At 42.7% G+C, this 24,865-nt stretch overlaps 24 non-coding genes across 24 annotated transcripts; all 24 read right to left on the minus strand.

Annotated features, from left to right (window-relative positions):
* Window positions 1-528: 528 nt before the first annotated feature.
* LOC139365414 (U6 spliceosomal RNA) lies at window positions 529-635 on the minus strand. Its single transcript, XR_011626696.1, has one exon. It is a non-coding gene; the product is annotated as a U6 spliceosomal RNA (small nuclear RNA).
* An 858-nt stretch (window positions 636-1,493) lies between these two features.
* On the minus strand, window positions 1,494-1,600 carry LOC139365415 (U6 spliceosomal RNA). The gene has a single exon (XR_011626697.1). It is a non-coding gene; the product is annotated as a U6 spliceosomal RNA (small nuclear RNA).
* An 858-nt stretch (window positions 1,601-2,458) lies between these two features.
* Window positions 2,459-2,565, minus strand: LOC139365417 (U6 spliceosomal RNA). The gene has a single exon (XR_011626699.1). It is a non-coding gene; the product is annotated as a U6 spliceosomal RNA (small nuclear RNA).
* An 858-nt stretch (window positions 2,566-3,423) lies between these two features.
* On the minus strand, window positions 3,424-3,530 carry LOC139365418 (U6 spliceosomal RNA). The gene has a single exon (XR_011626700.1). It is a non-coding gene; the product is annotated as a U6 spliceosomal RNA (small nuclear RNA).
* Window positions 3,531-4,388: 858 nt separating this feature from the next.
* LOC139365419 (U6 spliceosomal RNA) lies at window positions 4,389-4,495 on the minus strand. Its single transcript, XR_011626701.1, has one exon. It is a non-coding gene; the product is annotated as a U6 spliceosomal RNA (small nuclear RNA).
* An 860-nt stretch (window positions 4,496-5,355) lies between these two features.
* LOC139365420 (U6 spliceosomal RNA) lies at window positions 5,356-5,462 on the minus strand. The gene has a single exon (XR_011626702.1). It is a non-coding gene; the product is annotated as a U6 spliceosomal RNA (small nuclear RNA).
* Window positions 5,463-6,320: 858 nt separating this feature from the next.
* LOC139365421 (U6 spliceosomal RNA) lies at window positions 6,321-6,427 on the minus strand. The gene has a single exon (XR_011626703.1). It is a non-coding gene; the product is annotated as a U6 spliceosomal RNA (small nuclear RNA).
* Window positions 6,428-7,285: 858 nt separating this feature from the next.
* On the minus strand, window positions 7,286-7,392 carry LOC139365281 (U6 spliceosomal RNA). Its single transcript, XR_011626572.1, has one exon. It is a non-coding gene; the product is annotated as a U6 spliceosomal RNA (small nuclear RNA).
* An 873-nt stretch (window positions 7,393-8,265) lies between these two features.
* On the minus strand, window positions 8,266-8,372 carry LOC139365288 (U6 spliceosomal RNA). The gene has a single exon (XR_011626578.1). It is a non-coding gene; the product is annotated as a U6 spliceosomal RNA (small nuclear RNA).
* Window positions 8,373-9,367: 995 nt separating this feature from the next.
* On the minus strand, window positions 9,368-9,474 carry LOC139365289 (U6 spliceosomal RNA). Its single transcript, XR_011626579.1, has one exon. It is a non-coding gene; the product is annotated as a U6 spliceosomal RNA (small nuclear RNA).
* Window positions 9,475-10,352: 878 nt separating this feature from the next.
* On the minus strand, window positions 10,353-10,459 carry LOC139365282 (U6 spliceosomal RNA). Its single transcript, XR_011626573.1, has one exon. It is a non-coding gene; the product is annotated as a U6 spliceosomal RNA (small nuclear RNA).
* A 966-nt stretch (window positions 10,460-11,425) lies between these two features.
* Window positions 11,426-11,532, minus strand: LOC139365290 (U6 spliceosomal RNA). The gene has a single exon (XR_011626580.1). It is a non-coding gene; the product is annotated as a U6 spliceosomal RNA (small nuclear RNA).
* Window positions 11,533-12,513: 981 nt separating this feature from the next.
* Window positions 12,514-12,620, minus strand: LOC139365291 (U6 spliceosomal RNA). Its single transcript, XR_011626581.1, has one exon. It is a non-coding gene; the product is annotated as a U6 spliceosomal RNA (small nuclear RNA).
* Window positions 12,621-13,608: 988 nt separating this feature from the next.
* On the minus strand, window positions 13,609-13,715 carry LOC139365292 (U6 spliceosomal RNA). Its single transcript, XR_011626582.1, has one exon. It is a non-coding gene; the product is annotated as a U6 spliceosomal RNA (small nuclear RNA).
* Window positions 13,716-14,679: 964 nt separating this feature from the next.
* Window positions 14,680-14,786, minus strand: LOC139365293 (U6 spliceosomal RNA). Its single transcript, XR_011626583.1, has one exon. It is a non-coding gene; the product is annotated as a U6 spliceosomal RNA (small nuclear RNA).
* A 979-nt stretch (window positions 14,787-15,765) lies between these two features.
* LOC139365294 (U6 spliceosomal RNA) lies at window positions 15,766-15,872 on the minus strand. The gene has a single exon (XR_011626584.1). It is a non-coding gene; the product is annotated as a U6 spliceosomal RNA (small nuclear RNA).
* Window positions 15,873-16,860: 988 nt separating this feature from the next.
* LOC139365295 (U6 spliceosomal RNA) lies at window positions 16,861-16,967 on the minus strand. The gene has a single exon (XR_011626585.1). It is a non-coding gene; the product is annotated as a U6 spliceosomal RNA (small nuclear RNA).
* Window positions 16,968-17,911: 944 nt separating this feature from the next.
* On the minus strand, window positions 17,912-18,018 carry LOC139365296 (U6 spliceosomal RNA). The gene has a single exon (XR_011626586.1). It is a non-coding gene; the product is annotated as a U6 spliceosomal RNA (small nuclear RNA).
* A 930-nt stretch (window positions 18,019-18,948) lies between these two features.
* LOC139365297 (U6 spliceosomal RNA) lies at window positions 18,949-19,055 on the minus strand. The gene has a single exon (XR_011626587.1). It is a non-coding gene; the product is annotated as a U6 spliceosomal RNA (small nuclear RNA).
* A 944-nt stretch (window positions 19,056-19,999) lies between these two features.
* LOC139365299 (U6 spliceosomal RNA) lies at window positions 20,000-20,106 on the minus strand. The gene has a single exon (XR_011626589.1). It is a non-coding gene; the product is annotated as a U6 spliceosomal RNA (small nuclear RNA).
* A 944-nt stretch (window positions 20,107-21,050) lies between these two features.
* LOC139365300 (U6 spliceosomal RNA) lies at window positions 21,051-21,157 on the minus strand. Its single transcript, XR_011626590.1, has one exon. It is a non-coding gene; the product is annotated as a U6 spliceosomal RNA (small nuclear RNA).
* A 988-nt stretch (window positions 21,158-22,145) lies between these two features.
* LOC139365301 (U6 spliceosomal RNA) lies at window positions 22,146-22,252 on the minus strand. Its single transcript, XR_011626591.1, has one exon. It is a non-coding gene; the product is annotated as a U6 spliceosomal RNA (small nuclear RNA).
* A 958-nt stretch (window positions 22,253-23,210) lies between these two features.
* Window positions 23,211-23,317, minus strand: LOC139365302 (U6 spliceosomal RNA). Its single transcript, XR_011626592.1, has one exon. It is a non-coding gene; the product is annotated as a U6 spliceosomal RNA (small nuclear RNA).
* Window positions 23,318-24,280: 963 nt separating this feature from the next.
* Window positions 24,281-24,387, minus strand: LOC139365303 (U6 spliceosomal RNA). The gene has a single exon (XR_011626593.1). It is a non-coding gene; the product is annotated as a U6 spliceosomal RNA (small nuclear RNA).
* Window positions 24,388-24,865: the final 478 nt, after the last annotated feature.

Consider the following 24,865-nt stretch of genomic DNA (forward strand, 5'->3'; position numbering starts at 1 on the left):
TTCTGCAACATGGCCTGGCCAAGGATACTTATAACTAACTCCCCAATTAGTAGAGGGAGAGAGTTTGAGTCTGAGTCTGACTTTGATGTCTGTTTAAAATGTTGTGACATTCAAGTTTGTTATGTTTAATACAACTGGACTAAAATTGAACACAAGTCTCTCTCCAATTCATTTGTAGATATTGAATAAAGTTGGACTCAGAGTGCAACCTTGTCTCACTCCCCAATTCATTTTTAAACTTTGAATAAAGTTGAACTCAGACTGCAACCGTGCCTAACTCGCCAATTATTTGTCTACATGTTGAATAAAGTTGGTCTCAGGCTGCAACCTTGTCTCACTCCCCATTTCAAAATTAAGGAAGTCTTCACAAATGTTCCTGTCATTCTACTGTAGACTGAGCTTCTCTCATCCAGCATTTCCCCTCCTCCTTAGACTAGACTGAGGGGAATGGACAATTTATTCTCCCCGGGTCACTACCGCCCAATCTTCTCTGTTTGGTTCCAATTTCTCTGTGTCTCGACGTGTGAGGAAAATAAGGAGCGCTTCACGGATTTGCGTGTCATCCTTTCGCAGGGGCCATGCTAATCTTCTCTGTATCGATCCAATTTTAGTATATGTGCTGCCAAAGCGAGCACAATACAAAGCTATGAGAGGCCCTCATATATAGATCACAACCTCTCTGAAGGTTCTGGTCATGGTTGGGGTCAAACAGAGTTCAGACCCTCAAAAACCACCCCTAGAATATTGCTGTGATGTTTAAACTTTATTTGGAGATGTAGAACTTGAAATAGAATTGACTTTAGATTTTTTTCAAGATTGATCTTAGACTAAAATGTAGTTTAAAAACAAAGCCTTTTATGATTCAGGACTCTTGGTCTGTAACCCCTCCCTCACCTGCTGCTTTTAGTTGCTCCTCCCCAAGTCTTTGTTCCCCTGCCCCGACCACTTCCCACCCTTCCCCCGTTTTCTGCAACATGGCCTGGCCAAGGATACTTATAACTAACTCCCCAATTAGTAGAGGGAGAGAGTTTGAGTCTGAGTCTGACTTTGATGTCTGTTTAAAATGTTGTGACATTCAAGTTTGTTATGTTTAATACAACTGGACTAAAATTGAACACAAGTCTCTCTCCAATTCATTTGTAGATATTGAATAAAGTTGGACTCAGAGTGCAACCTTGTCTCACTCCCCAATTCATTTTTAAACTTTGAATAAAGTTGAACTCAGACTGCAACCGTGCCTAACTCGCCAATTATTTGTCTACATGTTGAATAAAGTTGGTCTCAGGCTGCAACCTTGTCTCACTCCCCATTTCAAAATTAAGGAAGTCTTCACAAATGTTCCTGTCATTCTACTGTAGACTGAGCTTCTCTCATCCAGCATTTCCCCTCCTCCTTAGACTAGACTGAGGGGAATGGACAATTTATTCTCCCCGGGTCACTACCGCCCAATCTTCTCTGTTTGGTTCCAATTTCTCTGTGTCTCGACGTGTGAGGAAAATAAGGAGCGCTTCACGGATTTGCGTGTCATCCTTTCGCAGGGGCCATGCTAATCTTCTCTGTATCGATCCAATTTTAGTATATGTGCTGCCAAAGCGAGCACAATACAAAGCTATGAGAGGCCCTCATATATAGATCACAACCTCTCTGAAGGTTCTGGTCATGGTTGGGGTCAAACAGAGTTCAGACCCTCAAAAACCACCCCTAGAATATTGCTGTGATGTTTAAACTTTATTTGGAGATGTAGAACTTGAAATAGAATTGACTTTAGATTTTTTTCAAGATTGATCTTAGACTAAAATGTAGTTTAAAAACAAAGCCTTTTATGATTCAGGACTCTTGGTCTGTAACCCCTCCCTCACCTGCTGCTTTTAGTTGCTCCTCCCCAAGTCTTTGTTCCCCTGCCCCGACCACTTCCCACCCTTCCCCCGTTTTCTGCAACATGGCCTGGCCAAGGATACTTATAACTAACTCCCCAATTAGTAGAGGGAGAGAGTTTGAGTCTGAGTCTGACTTTGATGTCTGTTTAAAATGTTGTGACATTCAAGTTTGTTATGTTTAATACAACTGGACTAAAATTGAACACAAGTCTCTCTCCAATTCATTTGTAGATATTGAATAAAGTTGGACTCAGAGTGCAACCTTGTCTCACTCCCCAATTCATTTTTAAACTTTGAATAAAGTTGAACTCAGACTGCAACCGTGCCTAACTCGCCAATTATTTGTCTACATGTTGAATAAAGTTGGTCTCAGGCTGCAACCTTGTCTCACTCCCCATTTCAAAATTAAGGAAGTCTTCACAAATGTTCCTGTCATTCTACTGTAGACTGAGCTTCTCTCATCCAGCATTTCCCCTCCTCCTTAGACTAGACTGAGGGGAATGGACAATTTATTCTCCCCGGGTCACTACCGCCCAATCTTCTCTGTTTGGTTCCAATTTCTCTGTGTCTCGACGTGTGAGGAAAATAAGGAGCGCTTCACGGATTTGCGTGTCATCCTTTCGCAGGGGCCATGCTAATCTTCTCTGTATCGATCCAATTTTAGTATATGTGCTGCCAAAGCGAGCACAATACAAAGCTATGAGAGGCCCTCATATATAGATCACAACCTCTCTGAAGGTTCTGGTCATGGTTGGGGTCAAACAGAGTTCAGACCCTCAAAAACCACCCCTAGAATATTGCTGTGATGTTTAAACTTTATTTGGAGATGTAGAACTTGAAATAGAATTGACTTTAGATTTTTTTCAAGATTGATCTTAGACTAAAATGTAGTTTAAAAACAAAGCCTTTTATGATTCAGGACTCTTGGTCTGTAACCCCTCCCTCACCTGCTGCTTTTAGTTGCTCCTCCCCAAGTCTTTGTTCCCCTGCCCCGACCACTTCCCACCCTTCCCCCGTTTTCTGCAACATGGCCTGGCCAAGGATACTTATAACTAACTCCCCAATTAGTAGAGGGAGAGAGTTTGAGTCTGAGTCTGACTTTGATGTCTGTTTAAAATGTTGTGACATTCAAGTTTGTTATGTTTAATACAACTGGACTAAAATTGAACACAAGTCTCTCTCCAATTCATTTGTAGATATTGAATAAAGTTGGACTCAGAGTGCAACCTTGTCTCACTCCCCAATTCATTTTTAAACTTTGAATAAAGTTGAACTCAGACTGCAACCGTGCCTAACTCGCCAATTATTTGTCTACATGTTGAATAAAGTTGGTCTCAGGCTGCAACCTTGTCTCACTCCCCATTTCAAAATTAAGGAAGTCTTCACAAATGTTCCTGTCATTCTACTGTAGACTGAGCTTCTCTCATCCAGCATTTCCCCTCCTCCTTAGACTAGACTGAGGGGAATGGACAATTTATTCTCCCCGGGTCACTACCGCCCAATCTTCTCTGTTTGGTTCCAATTTCTCTGTGTCTCGACGTGTGAGGAAAATAAGGAGCGCTTCACGGATTTGCGTGTCATCCTTTCGCAGGGGCCATGCTAATCTTCTCTGTATCGATCCAATTTTAGTATATGTGCTGCCAAAGCGAGCACAATACAAAGCTATGAGAGGCCCTCATATATAGATCACAACCTCTCTGAAGGTTCTGGTCATGGTTGGGGTCAAACAGAGTTCAGACCCTCAAAAACCACCCCTAGAATATTGCTGTGATGTTTAAACTTTATTTGGAGATGTAGAACTTGAAATAGAATTGACTTTAGATTTTTTTCAAGATTGATCTTAGACTAAAATGTAGTTTAAAAACAAAGCCTTTTATGATTCAGGACTCTTGGTCTGTAACCCCTCCCTCACCTGCTGCTTTTAGTTGCTCCTCCCCAAGTCTTTGTTCCCCTGCCCCGACCACTTCCCACCCTTCCCCCGTTTTCTGCAACATGGCCTGGCCAAGGATACTTATAACTAACTCCCCAATTAGTAGAGGGAGAGAGTTTGAGTCTGAGTCTGACTTTGATGTCTGTTTAAAATGTTGTGACATTCAAGTTTGTTATGTTTAATACAACTGGACTAAAATTGAACACAAGTCTCTCTCCAATTCATTTGTAGATATTGAATAAAGTTGGACTCAGAGTGCAACCTTGTCTCACTCCCCAATTCATTTTTAAACTTTGAATAAAGTTGAACTCAGACTGCAACCGTGCCTAACTCGCCAATTATTTGTCTACATGTTGAATAAAGTTGGTCTCAGGCTGCAACCTTGTCTCACTCCCCATTTCAAAATTAAGGAAGTCTTCACAAATGTTCCTGTCATTCTACTGTAGACTGAGCTTCTCTCATCCAGCATTTCCCCTCCTCCTTAGACTAGACTGAGGGGAATGGACAATTTATTCTCCCCGGGTCACTACCGCCCAATCTTCTCTGTTTGGTTCCAATTTCTCTGTGTCTCGACGTGTGAGGAAAATAAGGAGCGCTTCACGGATTTGCGTGTCATCCTTTCGCAGGGGCCATGCTAATCTTCTCTGTATCGATCCAATTTTAGTATATGTGCTGCCAAAGCGAGCACAATACAAAGCTATGAGAGGCCCTCATATATAGATCACAACCTCTCTGAAGGTTCTGGTCATGGTTGGGGTCAAACAGAGTTCAGACCCTCAAAAACCACCCCTAGAATATTGCTGTGATGTTTAAACTTTATTTGGAGATGTAGAACTTGAAATAGAATTGACTTTAGATTTTTTTCAAGATTGATCTTAGACTAAAATGTAGTTTAAAAACAAAGCCTTTTATGATTCAGGACTCTTGGTCTGTAACCCCTCCCTCACCTGCTGCTTTTAGTTGCTCCTCCCCAAGTCTTTGTTCCCCTGCCCCGACCACTTCCCACCCTTCCCCCGTTTTCTGCAACATGGCCTGGCCAAGGATACTTATAACTAACTCCCCAATTAGTAGAGAGCGAGAGAGTTTGAGTCTGAGTCTGACTTTGATGTCTGTTTAAAATGTTGTGACATTCAAGTTTGTTATGTTTAATACAACTGGACTAAAATTGAACACAAGTCTCTCTCCAATTCATTTGTAGATATTGAATAAAGTTGGACTCAGAGTGCAACCTTGTCTCACTCCCCAATTCATTTTTAAACTTTGAATAAAGTTGAACTCAGACTGCAACCGTGCCTAACTCGCCAATTATTTGTCTACATGTTGAATAAAGTTGGTCTCAGGCTGCAACCTTGTCTCACTCCCCATTTCAAAATTAAGGAAGTCTTCACAAATGTTCCTGTCATTCTACTGTAGACTGAGCTTCTCTCATCCAGCATTTCCCCTCCTCCTTAGACTAGACTGAGGGGAATGGACAATTTATTCTCCCCGGGTCACTACCGCCCAATCTTCTCTGTTTGGTTCCAATTTCTCTGTGTCTCGACGTGTGAGGAAAATAAGGAGCGCTTCACGGATTTGCGTGTCATCCTTTCGCAGGGGCCATGCTAATCTTCTCTGTATCGATCCAATTTTAGTATATGTGCTGCCAAAGCGAGCACAATACAAAGCTATGAGAGGCCCTCATATATAGATCACAACCTCTCTGAAGGTTCTGGTCATGGTTGGGGTCAAACAGAGTTCAGACCCTCAAAAACCACCCCTAGAATATTGCTGTGATGTTTAAACTTTATTTGGAGATGTAGAACTTGAAATAGAATTGACTTTAGATTTTTTTCAAGATTGATCTTAGACTAAAATGTAGTTTAAAAACAAAGCCTTTTATGATTCAGGACTCTTGGTCTGTAACCCCTCCCTCACCTGCTGCTTTTAGTTGCTCCTCCCCAAGTCTTTGTTCCCCTGCCCCGACCACTTCCCACCCTTCCCCCGTTTTCTGCAACATGGCCTGGCCAAGGATACTTATAACTAACTCCCCAATTAGTAGAGGGAGAGAGTTTGAGTCTGAGTCTGACTTTGATGTCTGTTTAAAATGTTGTGACATTCAAGTTTGTTATGTTTAATACAACTGGACTAAAATTGAACACAAGTCTCTCTCCAATTCATTTGTAGATATTGAATAAAGTTGGACTCAGAGTGCAACCTTGTCTCACTCCCCAATTCATTTTTAAACTTTGAATAAAGTTGAACTCAGACTGCAACCGTGCCTAACTCGCCAATTATTTGTCTACATGTTGAATAAAGTTGGTCTCAGGCTGCAACCTTGTCTCACTCCCCATTTCAAAATTAAGGAAGTCTTCACAAATGTTCCTGTCATTCTACTGTAGACTGAGCTTCTCTCATCCAGCATTTCCCCTCCTCCTTAGACTAGACTGAGGGGAATGGACAATTTATTCTCCCCGGGTCACTACCGCCCAATCTTCTCTGTTTGGTTCCAATTTCTCTGTGTCTCGACGTGTGAGGAAAATAAGGAGCGCTTCACGGATTTGCGTGTCATCCTTTCGCAGGGGCCATGCTAATCTTCTCTGTATCGATCCAATTTTAGTATATGTGCTGCCAAAGCGAGCACAATACAAAGCTATGAGAGGCCCTCATATATAGATCACAACCTCTCTGAAGGTTCTGGTCATGGTTGGGGTCAAACAGAGTTCAGACCCTCAAAAACCACCCCTAGAATATTGCTGTGATGTTTAAACTTTATTTGGAGATGTAGAACTTGAAATAGAATTGACTTTAGATTTTTTTCAAGATTGATCTTAGACTAAAATGTAGTTTAAAAACAAAGCCTTTTATGATTCAGGACTCTTGGTCTGTAACCCCTCCCTCACCTGCTGCTTTTAGTTGCTCCTCCCCAAGTCTTTGTTCCCCTGCCCCGACCACTTCCCACCCTTCCCCCGTTTTCTGCAACATGGCCTGGCCAAGGATACTTATAACTAACTCCCCAATTAGTAGAGGGAGAGAGTTTGAGTCTGAGTCTGACTTTGATGTCTGTTTAAAATGTTGTGACATTCAAGTTTGTTATGTTTAATACAACTGGACTAAAATTGAACACAAGTCTCTCTCCAATTCATTTGTAGATATTGAATAAAGTTGGACTCAGAGTGCAACCTTGTCTCACTCCCCAATTCATTTTTAAACTTTGAATAAAGTTGAACTCAGACTGCAACCGTGCCTAACTCGCCAATTATTTGTCTACATGTTGAATAAAGTTGGTCTCAGGCTGCAACCTTGTCTCACTCCCCATTTCAAAATTAAGGAAGTCTTCACAAATGTTCCTGTCATTCTACTGTAGACTGAGCTTCTCTCATCCAGCATTTCCCCTCCTCCTTAGACTAGACTGAGGGGAATGGACAATTTATTCTCCCCGGGTCACTACCGCCCAATCTTCTCTGTTTGGTTCCAATTTCTCTGTGTCTCGACGTGTGAGGAAAATAAGGAGCGCTTCACGGATTTGCGTGTCATCCTTTCGCAGGGGCCATGCTAATCTTCTCTGTATCGATCCAATTTTAGTATATGTGCTGCCAAAGCGAGCACAATACAAAGCTATGAGAGGCCCTCATATATAGATCACAACCTCTCTGAAGGTTCTGGTCATGGTTGGGGTCAAACAGAGTTCAGACCCTCAAAAACCACCCCTAGAATATTGCTGTGATGTTTAAACTTTATTTGGAGATGTAGAACTTGAAATAGAATTGACTTTAGATTTTTTTCAAGATTGATCTTAGACTAAAATGTAGTTTAAAAACAAAGCCTTTTATGATTCAGGACTCTTGGTCTGTAACCCCTCCCTCACCTGCTGCTTTTAGTTGCTCCTCCCCAAGTCTTTGTTCCCCTGCCCCGACCACTTCCCACCCTTCCCCCGTTTTCTGCAACATGGCCTGGCCAAGGATACTTATAACTAACTCCCCAATTAGTAGAGGGAGAGAGAGAGAGAGCGAGAGAGTTTGAGTCTGAGTCTGACTTTGATGTCTGTTTAAAATGTTGTGACATTCAAGTTTGTTATGTTTAATACAACTGGACTAAAATTGAACACAAGTCTCTCTCCAATTCATTTGTAGATATTGAATAAAGTTGGACTCAGAGTGCAACCTTGTCTCACTCCCCAATTCATTTCTAAACTTTGAATAAAGTTGAACTCAGACTGCAACCGTGCCTAACTCGCCAATTATTTGTCTACATGTTGAATAAAGTTGGTCTCAGGCTGCAACCTTGTCTCACTCCCCATTTCAAAATAAGGAAGTCTTCACAAATGTTCCTGTCATTCTACTGTAGACTGAGCTTCTCTCATCCAGCATTTCCCCTCCTCCTTAGACTAGACTGAGGGGAATGGACAATTTATTCTCCCCGGGTCACTACCGCCCAATCTTCTCTGTTTGGTTCCAATTTCTCTGTGTCTCGACGTGTGAGGAAAATAAGGAGCGCTTCACGGATTTGCGTGTCATCCTTTCGCAGGGGCCATGCTAATCTTCTCTGTATCGATCCAATTTTAGTATATGTGCTGCCAAAGCGAGCACAATACAAAGCTATGAGAGGCCCTCATATATAGATCACAACCCCTCTGAAGGTTCTGGTCATGGTTGGGGTCAAACAGAGTTCAGACCCTCAAAAACCACCCCTAGAATATTGCTGTGATGTTTAAACTTTATTTGGAGATGTAGAACTTGAAATAGAATTGACTTTAGATTTTTTTCAAGATTGATCTTAGACTAAAATGTAGTTTAAAAACAAAGCCTTTTATGATTCAGGACTCTTGGTCTGTAACCCCTCCCTCACCTGCTGCTTTTAGTTGCTCCTCCCCAAGTCTTTGTTCCCCTGCCCCGACCACTTCCCACCCTTCCCCCGTTTTCTGCAACATGGCCTGGCCAAGGATACTTATAACTAACTCCCCAATTAGTAGAGTGAGAGAGAGAGAGAGAGAGAGAGAGAGAGAGAGAGAGAGAGAGAGAGAGAGAGAGAGAGAGAGAGAGAGAGAGAGAGAGAGAGAGAGAGAGAGAGAGAGAGAGAGAGAGAGAGAGAGAGAGAGAGAGAGAGAGAGAGAGAGAGTTTGAGAGTCTGAGTCTGACTTTGATGTCTGTTTAAAATGTTGTGACATTCAAGTTTGTTATGTTTAATACAACTGGACTAAAATTGAACACAAGTCTCTCTCCAATTCATTTGTAGATATTGAATAAAGTTGGACTCAGAGTGCAACCTTGTCTCACTCCCCAATTCATTTCTAAACTTTGAATAAAGTTGAACTCAGACTGCAACCGTGCCTAACTCGCCAATTATTTGTCTACATGTTGAATAAAGTTGGTCTCAGGCTGCAACCTTGTCTCACTCCCCATTTCAAAATAAGGAAGTCTTCACAAATGTTCCTGTCATTCTACTGTAGACTGAGCTTCTCTCATCCAGCATTTCCCCTCCTCCTTAGACTAGACTGAGGGGAATGGACAATTTATTCTCCCCGGGTCACTACCGCCCAATCTTCTCTGTTTGGTTCCAATTTCTCTGTGTCTCGACGTGTGAGGAAAATAAGGAGCGCTTCACGGATTTGCGTGTCATCCTTTCGCAGGGGCCATGCTAATCTTCTCTGTATCGATCCAATTTTAGTATATGTGCTGCCAAAGCGAGCACAATACAAAGCTATGAGAGGCCCTCATATATAGATCACAACCTCTCTGAAGGTTCTGGTCATGGTTGGGGTCAAACAGAGTTCAGACCCTCAAAAACCACCCCTAGAATATTGCTGTGATGTTTAAACTTTATTTGGAGATGTAGAACTTGAAATAGAATTGACTTTAGATTTTTTTCAAGATTGATCTTAGACTAAAATGTAGTTTAAAAACAAAGCCTTTTATGATTCAGGACTCTTGGTCTGTAACCCCTCCCTCACCTGCTGCTTTTAGTTGCTCCTCCCCAAGTCTTTGTTCCCCTGCCCCGACCACTTCCCACCCTTCCCCCGTTTTCTGCAACATGGCCTGGCCAAGGATACTTATAACTAACTCCCCAATTAGTAGAGGGAGAGAGAGAGAGAGAGAGAGAGAGAGTTTGAGTCTGAGTCTGACTTTGATGTCTGTTTAAAATGTTGTGACATTCAAGTTTGTTATGTTTAATACAACTGGACTAAAATTGAACACAAGTCTCTCTCCAATTCATTTGTAGATATTGAATAAAGTTGGACTCAGAGTGCAACCTTGTCTCACTCCCCAATTCATTTCTAAACTTTGAATAAAGTTGAACTCAGACTGCAACCGTGCCTAACTCGCCAATTATTTGTCTACATGTTGAATAAAGTTGGTCTCAGGCTGCAACCTTGTCTCACTCCCCATTTCAAAATTAAGGAAGTCTTCACAAATGTTCCTGTCATTCTACTGTAGACTGAGCTTCTCTCATCCAGCATTTCCCCTCCTCCTTAGACTAGACTGAGGGGAATGGACAATTTATTCTCCCCGGGTCACTACCGCCCAATCTTCTCTGTTTGGTTCCAATTTCTCTGTGTCTCGACGTGTGAGGAAAATAAGGAGCGCTTCACGGATTTGCGTGTCATCCTTTCGCAGGGGCCATGCTAATCTTCTCTGTATCGATCCAATTTTAGTATATGTGCTGCCAAAGCGAGCACAATACAAAGCTATGAGAGGCCCTCATATATAGATCACAACCTCTCTGAAGGTTCTGGTCATGGTTGGGGTCAAACAGAGTTCAGACCCTCAAAAACCACCCCTAGAATATTGCTGTGATGTTTAAACTTTATTTGGAGATGTAGAACTTGAAATAGAATTGACTTTAGATTTTTTTCAAGATTGATCTTAGACTAAAATGTAGTTTAAAAACAAAGCCTTTTATGATTCAGGACTCTTGGTCTGTAACCCCTCCCTCACCTGCTGCTTTTAGTTGCTCCTCCCCAAGTCTTTGTTCCCCTGCCCCGACCACTTCCCACCCTTCCCCCGTTTTCTGCAACATGGCCTGGCCAAGGATACTTATAACTAACTCCCCAATTAGTAGAGGAGAGAGAGAGAGAGAGAGAGAGAGAGAGAGAGAGAGAGAGAGAGAGAGAGAGAGAGAGAGAGAGAGAGAGAGAGAGAGAGAGAGAGAGAGAGAGAGAGAGAGAGAGAGAGAGAGAGAGAGAGAGAGTCTGACTGTCTGATGTCTGTTTAAAATGTTGTGACATTCAAGTTTGTTATGTTTAATACAACTGGACTAAAATTGAACACAAGTCTCTCTCCAATTCATTTGTAGATATTGAATAAAGTTGGACTCAGAGTGCAACCTTGTCTCACTCCCCAATTCATTTCTAAACTTTGAATAAAGTTGAACTCAGACTGCAACCGTGCCTAACTCGCCAATTATTTGTCTACATGTTGAATAAAGTTGGTCTCAGGCTGCAACCTTGTCTCACTCCCCATTTCAAAATAAGGAAGTCTTCACAAATGTTCCTGTCATTCTACTGTAGACTGAGCTTCTCTCATCCAGCATTTCCCCTCCTCCTTAGACTAGACTGAGGGGAATGGACAATTTATTCTCCCCGGGTCACTACCGCCCAATCTTCTCTGTTTGGTTCCAATTTCTCTGTGTCTCGACGTGTGAGGAAAATAAGGAGCGCTTCACGGATTTGCGTGTCATCCTTTCGCAGGGGCCATGCTAATCTTCTCTGTATCGATCCAATTTTAGTATATGTGCTGCCAAAGCGAGCACAATACAAAGCTATGAGAGGCCCTCATATATAGATCACAACCCCTCTGAAGGTTCTGGTCATGGTTGGGGTCAAACAGAGTTCAGACCCTCAAAAACCACCCCTAGAATATTGCTGTGATGTTTAAACTTTATTTGGAGATGTAGAACTTGAAATAGAATTGACTTTAGATTTTTTTCAAGATTGATCTTAGACTAAAATGTAGTTTAAAAACAAAGCCTTTTATGATTCAGGACTCTTGGTCTGTAACCCCTCCCTCACCTGCTGCTTTTAGTTGCTCCTCCCCAAGTCTTTGTTCCCCTGCCCCGACCACTTCCCACCCTTCCCCCGTTTTCTGCAACATGGCCTGGCCAAGGATACTTATAACTAACTCCCCAATTAGTAGAGGGAGAGAGAGAGAGAGAGGAGAGAGAGAGAGAGAGAGAGAGAGAGAGAGAGAGAGAGAGAGAGAGAGAGAGAGAGAGAGAGAGAGAGAGAGAGAGAGAGAGAGAGAGAGAGAGAGAGAGAGAGAGAGAGAGAGAGAGAGAGAGTCTGATGTCTGTTGTCTGTTTAAAATGTTGTGACATTCAAGTTTGTTATGTTTAATACAACTGGACTAAAATTGAACACAAGTCTCTCTCCAATTCATTTGTAGATATTGAATAAAGTTGGACTCAGAGTGCAACCTTGTCTCACTCCCCAATTCATTTCTAAACTTTGAATAAAGTTGAACTCAGACTGCAACCGTGCCTAACTCGCCAATTATTTGTCTACATGTTGAATAAAGTTGGTCTCAGGCTGCAACCTTGTCTCACTCCCCATTTCAAAATAAGGAAGTCTTCACAAATGTTCCTGTCATTCTACTGTAGACTGAGCTTCTCTCATCCAGCATTTCCCCTCCTCCTTAGACTAGACTGAGGGGAATGGACAATTTATTCTCCCCGGGTCACTACCGCCCAATCTTCTCTGTTTGGTTCCAATTTCTCTGTGTCTCGACGTGTGAGGAAAATAAGGAGCGCTTCACGGATTTGCGTGTCATCCTTTCGCAGGGGCCATGCTAATCTTCTCTGTATCGATCCAATTTTAGTATATGTGCTGCCAAAGCGAGCACAATACAAAGCTATGAGAGGCCCTCATATATAGATCACAACCCCTCTGAAGGTTCTGGTCATGGTTGGGGTCAAACAGAGTTCAGACCCTCAAAAACCACCCCTAGAATATTGCTGTGATGTTTAAACTTTATTTGGAGATGTAGAACTTGAAATAGAATTGACTTTAGATTTTTTTCAAGATTGATCTTAGACTAAAATGTAGTTTAAAAACAAAGCCTTTTATGATTCAGGACTCTTGGTCTGTAACCCCTCCCTCACCTGCTGCTTTTAGTTGCTCCTCCCCAAGTCTTTGTTCCCCTGCCCCGACCACTTCCCACCCTTCCCCCGTTTTCTGCAACATGGCCTGGCCAAGGATACTTATAACTAACTCCCCAATTAGTAGAGGGAGAGAGAGAGAGAGGAGAGAGAGAGAGAGAGGAGAGAGAGAGAGAGAGAGAGAGAGAGAGAGAGAGAGAGAGAGAGAGAGAGAGAGAGAGAGAGAGAGAGAGAGAGAGAGAGAGAGAGAGAGAGAGAGAGAGAGAGAGAGAGAGAGAGTCTGATGTCTGTTGTCTGTTTAAAATGTTGTGACATTCAAGTTTGTTATGTTTAATACAACTGGACTAAAATTGAACACAAGTCTCTCTCCAATTCATTTGTAGATATTGAATAAAGTTGGACTCAGAGTGCAACCTTGTCTCACTCCCCAATTCATTTCTAAACTTTGAATAAAGTTGAACTCAGACTGCAACCGTGCCTAACTCGCCAATTATTTGTCTACATGTTGAATAAAGTTGGTCTCAGGCTGCAACCTTGTCTCACTCCCCATTTCAAAATAAGGAAGTCTTCACAAATGTTCCTGTCATTCTACTGTAGACTGAGCTTCTCTCATCCAGCATTTCCCCTCCTCCTTAGACTAGACTGAGGGGAATGGACAATTTATTCTCCCCGGGTCACTACCGCCCAATCTTCTCTGTTTGGTTCCAATTTCTCTGTGTCTCGACGTGTGAGGAAAATAAGGAGCGCTTCACGGATTTGCGTGTCATCCTTTCGCAGGGGCCATGCTAATCTTCTCTGTATCGATCCAATTTTAGTATATGTGCTGCCAAAGCGAGCACAATACAAAGCTATGAGAGGCCCTCATATATAGATCACAACCCCTCTGAAGGTTCTGGTCATGGTTGGGGTCAAACAGAGTTCAGACCCTCAAAAACCACCCCTAGAATATTGCTGTGATGTTTAAACTTTATTTGGAGATGTAGAACTTGAAATAGAATTGACTTTAGATTTTTTTCAAGATTGATCTTAGACTAAAATGTAGTTTAAAAACAAAGCCTTTTATGATTCAGGACTCTTGGTCTGTAACCCCTCCCTCACCTGCTGCTTTTAGTTGCTCCTCCCCAAGTCTTTGTTCCCCTGCCCCGACCACTTCCCACCCTTCCCCCGTTTTCTGCAACATGGCCTGGCCAAGGATACTTATAACTAACTCCCCAATTAGTAGAGGGAGAGAGAGAGAGAGAGAGAGAGAGAGAGAGAGAGAGAGAGAGAGAGAGAGAGAGAGAGAGAGAGAGAGAGAGAGAGAGAGAGAGAGAGAGAGAGAGAGAGAGAGAGAGAGAGAGAGAGAGAGAGTCTGATGTCTGTTGTCTGTTTAAAATGTTGTGACATTCAAGTTTGTTATGTTTAATACAACTGGACTAAAATTGAACACAAGTCTCTCTCCAATTCATTTGTAGATATTGAATAAAGTTGGACTCAGAGTGCAACCTTGTCTCACTCCCCAATTCATTTCTAAACTTTGAATAAAGTTGAACTCAGACTGCAACCGTGCCTAACTCGCCAATTATTTGTCTACATGTTGAATAAAGTTGGTCTCAGGCTGCAACCTTGTCTCACTCCCCATTTCAAAATAAGGAAGTCTTCACAAATGTTCCTGTCATTCTACTGTAGACTGAGCTTCTCTCATCCAGCATTTCCCCTCCTCCTTAGACTAGACTGAGGGGAATGGACAATTTATTCTCCCCGGGTCACTACCGCCCAATCTTCTCTGTTTGGTTCCAATTTCTCTGTGTCTCGACGTGTGAGGAAAATAAGGAGCGCTTCACGGATTTGCGTGTCATCCTTTCGCAGGGGCCATGCTAATCTTCTCTGTATCGATCCAATTTTAGTATATGTGCTGCCAAAGCGAGCACAATACAAAGCTATGAGAGGCCCTCATATATAGATCACAACCCCTCTGAAGGTTCTGGTCATGGTTGGGGTCAAACAGAGTTCAGACCCTCAAAAACCACCCCTAGAATATTGCTGTGATGTTTAAACTTTATTTGGAGATGTAGAACTTGAAATAGAATTGACTTTAGATTTTTTTCAAGATTGATCTTAGACTAAAATGTAGTTTAAAAACAAAGCCTTTTATGATTCAGGACTCTTGGTCTGTAACCCCTCCCTCACCTGCTGCTTTTAGTTGCTCCTCCCCAAGTCTTTGTTCCCCTGCCCCGACCACTTCCCACCCTTCCCCCGTTTTCTGCAACATGGCCTGGCCAAGGATACTTATAACTAACTCCCCAATTAGTAGAGGGAGAGAGAGAGAGAGAGGAGAGAGAGAGAGAGAGAGAGAGAGAGAGAGAGAGAGAGAGAGAGAGAGAGAGAGAGAGAGAGAGAGAGAGAGAGAGAGAGAGAGAGAGAGAGAGAGAGAGAGAGAGAGAGAGAGAGAGAGAGTCTGATGTCTGTTGTCTGTTTAAAATGTTGTGACATTCAAGTTTGTTATGTTTAATACAACTGGACTAAAATTGAACACAAGTCTCTCTCCAATTCATTTGTAGATATTGAATAAAGTTGGACTCAGAGTGCAACCTTGTCTCACTCCCCAATTCATTTCTAAACTTTGAATAAAGTTGAACTCAGACTGCAACCGTGCCTAACTCGCCAATTATTTGTCTACATGTTGAATAAAGTTGGTCTCAGGCTGCAACCTTGTCTCACTCCCCATTTCAAAATAAGGAAGTCTTCACAAATGTTCCTGTCATTCTACTGTAGACTGAGCTTCTCTCATCCAGCATTTCCCCTCCTCCTTAGACTAGACTGAGGGGAATGGACAATTTATTCTCCCCGGGTCACTACCGCCCAATCTTCTCTGTTTGGTTCCAATTTCTCTGTGTCTCGACGTGTGAGGAAAATAAGGAGCGCTTCACGGATTTGCGTGTCATCCTTTCGCAGGGGCCATGCTAATCTTCTCTGTATCGATCCAATTTTAGTATATGTGCTGCCAAAGCGAGCACAATACAAAGCTATGAGAGGCCCTCATATATAGATCACAACCCCTCTGAAGGTTCTGGTCATGGTTGGGGTCAAACAGAGTTCAGACCCTCAAAAACCACCCCTAGAATATTGCTGTGATGTTTAAACTTTATTTGGAGATGTAGAACTTGAAATAGAATTGACTTTAGATTTTTTTCAAGATTGATCTTAGACTAAAATGTAGTTTAAAAACAAAGCCTTTTATGATTCAGGACTCTTGGTCTGTAACCCCTCCCTCACCTGCTGCTTTTAGTTGCTCCTCCCCAAGTCTTTGTTCCCCTGCCCCGACCACTTCCCACCCTTCCCCCGTTTTCTGCAACATGGCCTGGCCAAGGATACTTATAACTAACTCCCCAATTAGTAGAGGGAGAGAGAGAGAGAGAGGGAGAGAGAGAGAGAGAGAGAGAGAGAGAGAGAGAGAGAGAGAGAGAGAGAGAGAGAGAGAGAGAGAGAGAGAGAGAGAGAGAGAGAGAGAGAGAGAGAGAGAGAGAGAGAGAGAGAGAGAGAGAGAGAGAGTCTGATGTCTGTTGTCTGTTTAAAATGTTGTGACATTCAAGTTTGTTATGTTTAATACAACTGGACTAAAATTGAACACAAGTCTCTCTCCAATTCATTTGTAGATATTGAATAAAGTTGGACTCAGAGTGCAACCTTGTCTCACTCCCCAATTCATTTCTAAACTTTGAATAAAGTTGAACTCAGACTGCAACCGTGCCTAACTCGCCAATTATTTGTCTACATGTTGAATAAAGTTGGTCTCAGGCTGCAACCTTGTCTCACTCCCCATTTCAAAATAAGGAAGTCTTCACAAATGTTCCTGTCATTCTACTGTAGACTGAGCTTCTCTCATCCAGCATTTCCCCTCCTCCTTAGACTAGACTGAGGGGAATGGACAATTTATTCTCCCCGGGTCACTACCGCCCAATCTTCTCTGTTTGGTTCCAATTTCTCTGTGTCTCGACGTGTGAGGAAAATAAGGAGCGCTTCACGGATTTGCGTGTCATCCTTTCGCAGGGGCCATGCTAATCTTCTCTGTATCGATCCAATTTTAGTATATGTGCTGCCAAAGCGAGCACAATACAAAGCTATGAGAGGCCCTCATATATAGATCACAACCCCTCTGAAGGTTCTGGTCATGGTTGGGGTCAAACAGAGTTCAGACCCTCAAAAACCACCCCTAGAATATTGCTGTGATGTTTAAACTTTATTTGGAGATGTAGAACTTGAAATAGAATTGACTTTAGATTTTTTTCAAGATTGATCTTAGACTAAAATGTAGTTTAAAAACAAAGCCTTTTATGATTCAGGACTCTTGGTCTGTAACCCCTCCCTCACCTGCTGCTTTTAGTTGCTCCTCCCCAAGTCTTTGTTCCCCTGCCCCGACCACTTCCCACCCTTCCCCCGTTTTCTGCAACATGGCCTGGCCAAGGATACTTATAACTAACTCCCCAATTAGTAGAGGGAGAGAGAGAGAGAGAGAGAGAGAGAGAGAGAGAGAGAGAGAGAGAGAGAGAGAGAGAGAGAGAGAGAGAGAGAGAGAGAGAGAGAGAGAGAGAGAGAGAGAGAGACTGATGTCTGTTGTCTGTTTAAAATGTTGTGACATTCAAGTTTGTTATGTTTAATACAACTGGACTAAAATTGAACACAAGTCTCTCTCCAATTCATTTGTAGATATTGAATAAAGTTGGACTCAGAGTGCAACCTTGTCTCACTCCCCAATTCATTTCTAAACTTTGAATAAAGTTGAACTCAGACTGCAACCGTGCCTAACTCGCCAATTATTTGTCTACATGTTGAATAAAGTTGGTCTCAGGCTGCAACCTTGTCTCACTCCCCATTTCAAAATAAGGAAGTCTTCACAAATGTTCCTGTCATTCTACTGTAGACTGAGCTTCTCTCATCCAGCATTTCCCCTCCTCCTTAGACTAGACTGAGGGGAATGGACAATTTATTCTCCCCGGGTCACTACCGCCCAATCTTCTCTGTTTGGTTCCAATTTCTCTGTGTCTCGACGTGTGAGGAAAATAAGGAGCGCTTCACGGATTTGCGTGTCATCCTTTCGCAGGGGCCATGCTAATCTTCTCTGTATCGATCCAATTTTAGTATATGTGCTGCCAAAGCGAGCACAATACAAAGCTATGAGAGGCCCTCATATATAGATCACAACCCCTCTGAAGGTTCTGGTCATGGTTGGGGTCAAACAGAGTTCAGACCCTCAAAAACCACCCCTAGAATATTGCTGTGATGTTTAAACTTTATTTGGAGATGTAGAACTTGAAATAGAATTGACTTTAGATTTTTTTCAAGATTGATCTTAGACTAAAATGTAGTTTAAAAACAAAGCCTTTTATGATTCAGGACTCTTGGTCTGTAACCCCTCCCTCACCTGCTGCTTTTAGTTGCTCCTCCCCAAGTCTTTGTTCCCCTGCCCCGACCACTTCCCACCCTTCCCCCGTTTTCTGCAACATGGCCTGGCCAAGGATACTTATAACTAACTCCCCAATTAGTAGAGGGAGAGAGAGAGAGAGAGAGAGAGAGAGAGAGAGAGAGAGAGAGAGAGAGAGAGAGAGAGAGAGAGAGAGAGAGAGAGAGAGAGAGAGAGAGACTGATGTCTGTTGTCTGTTTAAAATGTTGTGACATTCAAGTTTGTTATGTTTAATACAACTGGACTAAAATTGAACACAAGTCTCTCTCCAATTCATTTGTAGATATTGAATAAAGTTGGACTCAGAGTGCAACCTTGTCTCACTCCCCAATTCATTTCTAAACTTTGAATAAAGTTGAACTCAGACTGCAACCGTGCCTAACTCGCCAATTATTTGTCTACATGTTGAATAAAGTTGGTCTCAGGCTGCAACCTTGTCTCACTCCCCATTTCAAAATAAGGAAGTCTTCACAAATGTTCCTGTCATTCTACTGTAGACTGAGCTTCTCTCATCCAGCATTTCCCCTCCTCCTTAGACTAGACTGAGGGGAATGGACAATTTATTCTCCCCGGGTCACTACCGCCCAATCTTCTCTGTTTGGTTCCAATTTCTCTGTGTCTCGACGTGTGAGGAAAATAAGGAGCGCTTCACGGATTTGCGTGTCATCCTTTCGCAGGGGCCATGCTAATCTTCTCTGTATCGATCCAATTTTAGTATATGTGCTGCCAAAGCGAGCACAATACAAAGCTATGAGAGGCCCTCATATATAGATCACAACCCCTCTGAAGGTTCTGGTCATGGTTGGGGTCAAACAGAGTTCAGACCCTCAAAAACCACCCCTAGAATATTGCTGTGATGTTTAAACTTTATTTGGAGATGTAGAACTTGAAATAGAATTGACTTTAGATTTTTTTCAAGATTGATCTTAGACTAAAATGTAGTTTAAAAACAAAGCCTTTTATGATTCAGGACTCTTGGTCTGTAACCCCTCCCTCACCTGCTGCTTTTAGTTGCTCCTCCCCAAGTCTTTGTTCCCCTGCCCCGACCACTTCCCACCCTTCCCCCGTTTTCTGCAACATGGCCTGGCCAAGGATACTTATAACTAACTCCCCAATTAGTAGAGGGAGAGAGAGAGAGAGAGAGAGAGAGAGAGAGAGAGAGAGAGAGAGAGAGAGAGAGAGAGAGAGAGAGAGAGAGAGAGAGAGAGAGAGAGAGAGAGAGAGAGAGAGACTGATGTCTGTTGTCTGTTTAAAATGTTGTGACATTCAAGTTTGTTATGTTTAATACAACTGGACTAAAATTGAACACAAGTCTCTCTCCAATTCATTTGTAGATATTGAATAAAGTTGGACTCAGAGTGCAACCTTGTCTCACTCCCCAATTCATTTCTAAACTTTGAATAAAGTTGAACTCAGACTGCAACCGTGCCTAACTCGCCAATTATTTGTCTACATGTTGAATAAAGTTGGTCTCAGGCTGCAACCTTGTCTCACTCCCCATTTCAAAATAAGGAAGTCTTCACAAATGTTCCTGTCATTCTACTGTAGACTGAGCTTCTCTCATCCAGCATTTCCCCTCCTCCTTAGACTAGACTGAGGGGAATGGACAATTTATTCTCCCCGGGTCACTACCGCCCAATCTTCTCTGTTTGGTTCCAATTTCTCTGTGTCTCGACGTGTGAGGAAAATAAGGAGCGCTTCACGGATTTGCGTGTCATCCTTTCGCAGGGGCCATGCTAATCTTCTCTGTATCGATCCAATTTTAGTATATGTGCTGCCAAAGCGAGCACAATACAAAGCTATGAGAGGCCCTCATATATAGATCACAACCCCTCTGAAGGTTCTGGTCATGGTTGGGGTCAAACAGAGTTCAGACCCTCAAAAACCACCCCTAGAATATTGCTGTGATGTTTAAACTTTATTTGGAGATGTAGAACTTGAAATAGAATTGACTTTAGATTTTTTTCAAGATTGATCTTAGACTAAAATGTAGTTTAAAAACAAAGCCTTTTATGATTCAGGACTCTTGGTCTGTAACCCCTCCCTCACCTGCTGCTTTTAGTTGCTCCTCCCCAAGTCTTTGTTCCCCTGCCCCGACCACTTCCCACCCTTCCCCCGTTTTCTGCAACATGGCCTGGCCAAGGATACTTATAACTAACTCCCCAATTAGTAGAGGAGAGAGAGAGAGAGAGGAGAGAGAGAGAGAGAGAGAGAGAGAGAGAGAGAGAGAGAGAGAGAGAGAGAGAGAGAGAGAGAGAGAGAGAGAGAGAGAGAGAGAGAGACTGATGTCTGTTGTCTGTTTAAAATGTTGTGACATTCAAGTTTGTTATGTTTAATACAACTGGACTAAAATTGAACACAAGTCTCTCTCCAATTCATTTGTAGATATTGAATAAAGTTGGACTCAGAGTGCAACCTTGTCTCACTCCCCAATTCATTTCTAAACTTTGAATAAAGTTGAACTCAGACTGCAACCGTGCCTAACTCGCCAATTATTTGTCTACATGTTGAATAAAGTTGGTCTCAGGCTGCAACCTTGTCTCACTCCCCATTTCAAAATAAGGAAGTCTTCACAAATGTTCCTGTCATTCTACTGTAGACTGAGCTTCTCTCATCCAGCATTTCCCCTCCTCCTTAGACTAGACTGAGGGGAATGGACAATTTATTCTCCCCGGGTCACTACCGCCCAATCTTCTCTGTTTGGTTCCAATTTCTCTGTGTCTCGACGTGTGAGGAAAATAAGGAGCGCTTCACGGATTTGCGTGTCATCCTTTCGCAGGGGCCATGCTAATCTTCTCTGTATCGATCCAATTTTAGTATATGTGCTGCCAAAGCGAGCACAATACAAAGCTATGAGAGGCCCTCATATATAGATCACAACCCCTCTGAAGGTTCTGGTCATGGTTGGGGTCAAACAGAGTTCAGACCCTCAAAAACCACCCCTAGAATATTGCTGTGATGTTTAAACTTTATTTGGAGATGTAGAACTTGAAATAGAATTGACTTTAGATTTTTTTCAAGATTGATCTTAGACTAAAATGTAGTTTAAAAACAAAGCCTTTTATGATTCAGGACTCTTGGTCTGTAACCCCTCCCTCACCTGCTGCTTTTAGTTGCTCCTCCCCAAGTCTTTGTTCCCCTGCCCCGACCACTTCCCACCCTTCCCCCGTTTTCTGCAACATGGCCTGGCCAAGGATACTTATAACTAACTCCCCAATTAGTAGAGGGAGAGAGAGAGAGAGAGAGAGAGAGAGAGAGAGAGAGAGAGAGGGAGAGAGAGAGGGAGAGAGAGAGAGAGAGAGAGAGAGAGAGAGAGAGAGAGAGAGAGAGAGAGAGAGAGAGAGAGAGAGAGAGAGAGAGAGAGAGAGAGAGAGAGTCTGATGTCTGTTGTCTGTTTAAAATGTTGTGACATTCAAGTTTGTTATGTTTAATACAACTGGACTAAAATTGAACACAAGTCTCTCTCCAATTCATTTGTAGATATTGAATAAAGTTGGACTCAGAGTGCAACCTTGTCTCACTCCCCAATTCATTTCTAAACTTTGAATAAAGTTGAACTCAGACTGCAACCGTGCCTAACTCGCCAATTATTTGTCTACATGTTGAATAAAGTTGGTCTCAGGCTGCAACCTTGTCTCACTCCCCATTTCAAAATAAGGAAGTCTTCACAAATGTTCCTGTCATTCTACTGTAGACTGAGCTTCTCTCATCCAGCATTTCCCCTCCTCCTTAGACTAGACTGAGGGGAATGGACAATTTATTCTCCCCGGGTCACTACCGCCCAATCTTCTCTGTTTGGTTCCAATTTCTCTGTGTCTCGACGTGTGAGGAAAATAAGGAGCGCTTCACGGATTTGCGTGTCATCCTTTCGCAGGGGCCATGCTAATCTTCTCTGTATCGATCCAATTTTAGTATATGTGCTGCCAAAGCGAGCACAATACAAAGCTATGAGAGGCCCTCATATATAGATCACAACCCCTCTGAAGGTTCTGGTCATGGTTGGGGTCAAACAGAGTTCAGACCCTCAAAAACCACCCCTAGAATATTGCTGTGATGTTTAAACTTTATTTGGAGATGTAGAACTTGAAATAGAATTGACTTTAGATTTTTTTCAAGATTGATCTTAGACTAAAATGTAGTTTAAAAACAAAGCCTTTTATGATTCAGGACTCTTGGTCTGTAACCCCTCCCTCACCTGCTGCTTTTAGTTGCTCCTCCCCAAGTCTTTGTTCCCCTGCCCCGACCACTTCCCACCCTTCCCCCGTTTTCTGCAACATGGCCTGGCCAAGGATACTTATAACTAACTCCCCAATTAGTAGAGGGAGAGAGAGAGAGAGAGAGAGAGAGAGAGAGAGAGAGAGAGAGAGAGAGAGAGAGAGAGAGAGAGAGAGAGAGAGAGAGAGAGAGAGAGAGAGAGAGAGAGAGAGAGAGAGAGAGAGAGACTGATGTCTGTTGTCTGTTTAAAATGTTGTGACATTCAAGTTTGTTATGTTTAATACAACTGGACTAAAATTGAACACAAGTCTCTCTCCAATTCATTTGTAGATATTGAATAAAGTTGGACTCAGAGTGCAACCTTGTCTCACTCCCCAATTCATTTCTAAACTTTGAATAAAGTTGAACTCAGACTGCAACCGTGCCTAACTCGCCAATTATTTGTCTACATGTTGAATAAAGTTGGTCTCAGGCTGCAACCTTGTCTCACTCCCCATTTCAAAATAAGGAAGTCTTCACAAATGTTCCTGTCATTCTACTGTAGACTGAGCTTCTCTCATCCAGCATTTCCCCTCCTCCTTAGACTAGACTGAGGGGAATGGACAATTTATTCTCCCCGGGTCACTACCGCCCAATCTTCTCTGTTTGGTTCCAATTTCTCTGTGTCTCGACGTGTGAGGAAAATAAGGAGCGCTTCACGGATTTGCGTGTCATCCTTTCGCAGGGGCCATGCTAATCTTCTCTGTATCGATCCAATTTTAGTATATGTGCTGCCAAAGCGAGCACAATACAAAGCTATGAGAGGCCCTCATATATAGATCACAACCCCTCTGAAGGTTCTGGTCATGGTTGGGGTCAAACAGAGTTCAGACCCTCAAAAACCACCCCTAGAATATTGCTGTGATGTTTAAACTTTATTTGGAGATGTAGAACTTGAAATAGAATTGACTTTAGATTTTTTTCAAGATTGATCTTAGACTAAAATGTAGTTTAAAAACAAAGCCTTTTATGATTCAGGACTCTTGGTCTGTAACCCCTCCCTCACCTGCTGCTTTTAGTTGCTCCTCCCCAAGTCTTTGTTCCCCTGCCCCGACCACTTCCCACCCTTCCCCCGTTTTCTGCAACATGGCCTGGCCAAGGATACTTATAACTAACTCCCCAATTAGTAGAGGGAGAGGGAGAGAGAGAGAGAGAGGAGAGAGAGAGAGAGAGAGAGAGAGAGAGAGAGAGAGAGAGAGAGAGAGAGAGAGAGAGAGAGAGAGAGAGAGAGAGAGAGAGAGAGAGAGAGAGAGAGAGTCTGATGTCTGTTGTCTGTTTAAAATGTTGTGACATTCAAGTTTGTTATGTTTAATACAACTGGACTAAAATTGAACACAAGTCTCTCTCCAATTCATTTGTAGATATTGAATAAAGTTGGACTCAGAGTGCAACCTTGTCTCACTCCCCAATTCATTTCTAAACTTTGAATAAAGTTGAACTCAGACTGCAACCGTGCCTAACTCGCCAATTATTTGTCTACATGTTGAATAAAGTTGGTCTCAGGCTGCAACCTTGTCTCACTCCCCATTTCAAAATAAGGAAGTCTTCACAAATGTTCCTGTCATTCTACTGTAGACTGAGCTTCTCTCATCCAGCATTTCCCCTCCTCCTTAGACTAGACTGAGGGGAATGGACAATTTATTCTCCCCGGGTCACTACCGCCCAATCTTCTCTGTTTGGTTCCAATTTCTCTGTGTCTCGACGTGTGAGGAAAATAAGGAGCGCTTCACGGATTTGCGTGTCATCCTTTCGCAGGGGCCATGCTAATCTTCTCTGTATCGATCCAATTTTAGTATATGTGCTGCCAAAGCGAGCACAATACAAAGCTATGAGAGGCCCTCATATATAGATCACAACCCCTCTGAAGGTTCTGGTCATGGTTGGGGTCAAACAGAGTTCAGACCCTCAAAAACCACCCCTAGAATATTGCTGTGATGTTTAAACTTTATTTGGAGATGTAGAACTTGAAATAGAATTGACTTTAGATTTTTTTCAAGATTGATCTTAGACTAAAATGTAGTTTAAAAACAAAGCCTTTTATGATTCAGGACTCTTGGTCTGTAACCCCTCCCTCACCTGCTGCTTTTAGTTGCTCCTCCCCAAGTCTTTGTTCCCCTGCCCCGACCACTTCCCACCCTTCCCCCGTTTTCTGCAACATGGCCTGGCCAAGGATACTTATAACTAACTCCCCAATTAGTAGAGAGGAGAGAGAGAGAGAGAGAGGAGAGAGAGAGAGAGAGAGAGAGAGAGAGAGAGAGAGAGAGAGAGAGAGAGAGAGAGAGAGAGAGAGAGAGA

The sequence above is a fragment of the Oncorhynchus clarkii genome, chromosome 13 (assembly GCF_045791955.1).
Source record: "Oncorhynchus clarkii lewisi isolate Uvic-CL-2024 chromosome 13, UVic_Ocla_1.0, whole genome shotgun sequence".
In the NCBI taxonomy this organism is placed as follows: Eukaryota; Metazoa; Chordata; class Actinopteri; order Salmoniformes; family Salmonidae; genus Oncorhynchus; species Oncorhynchus clarkii.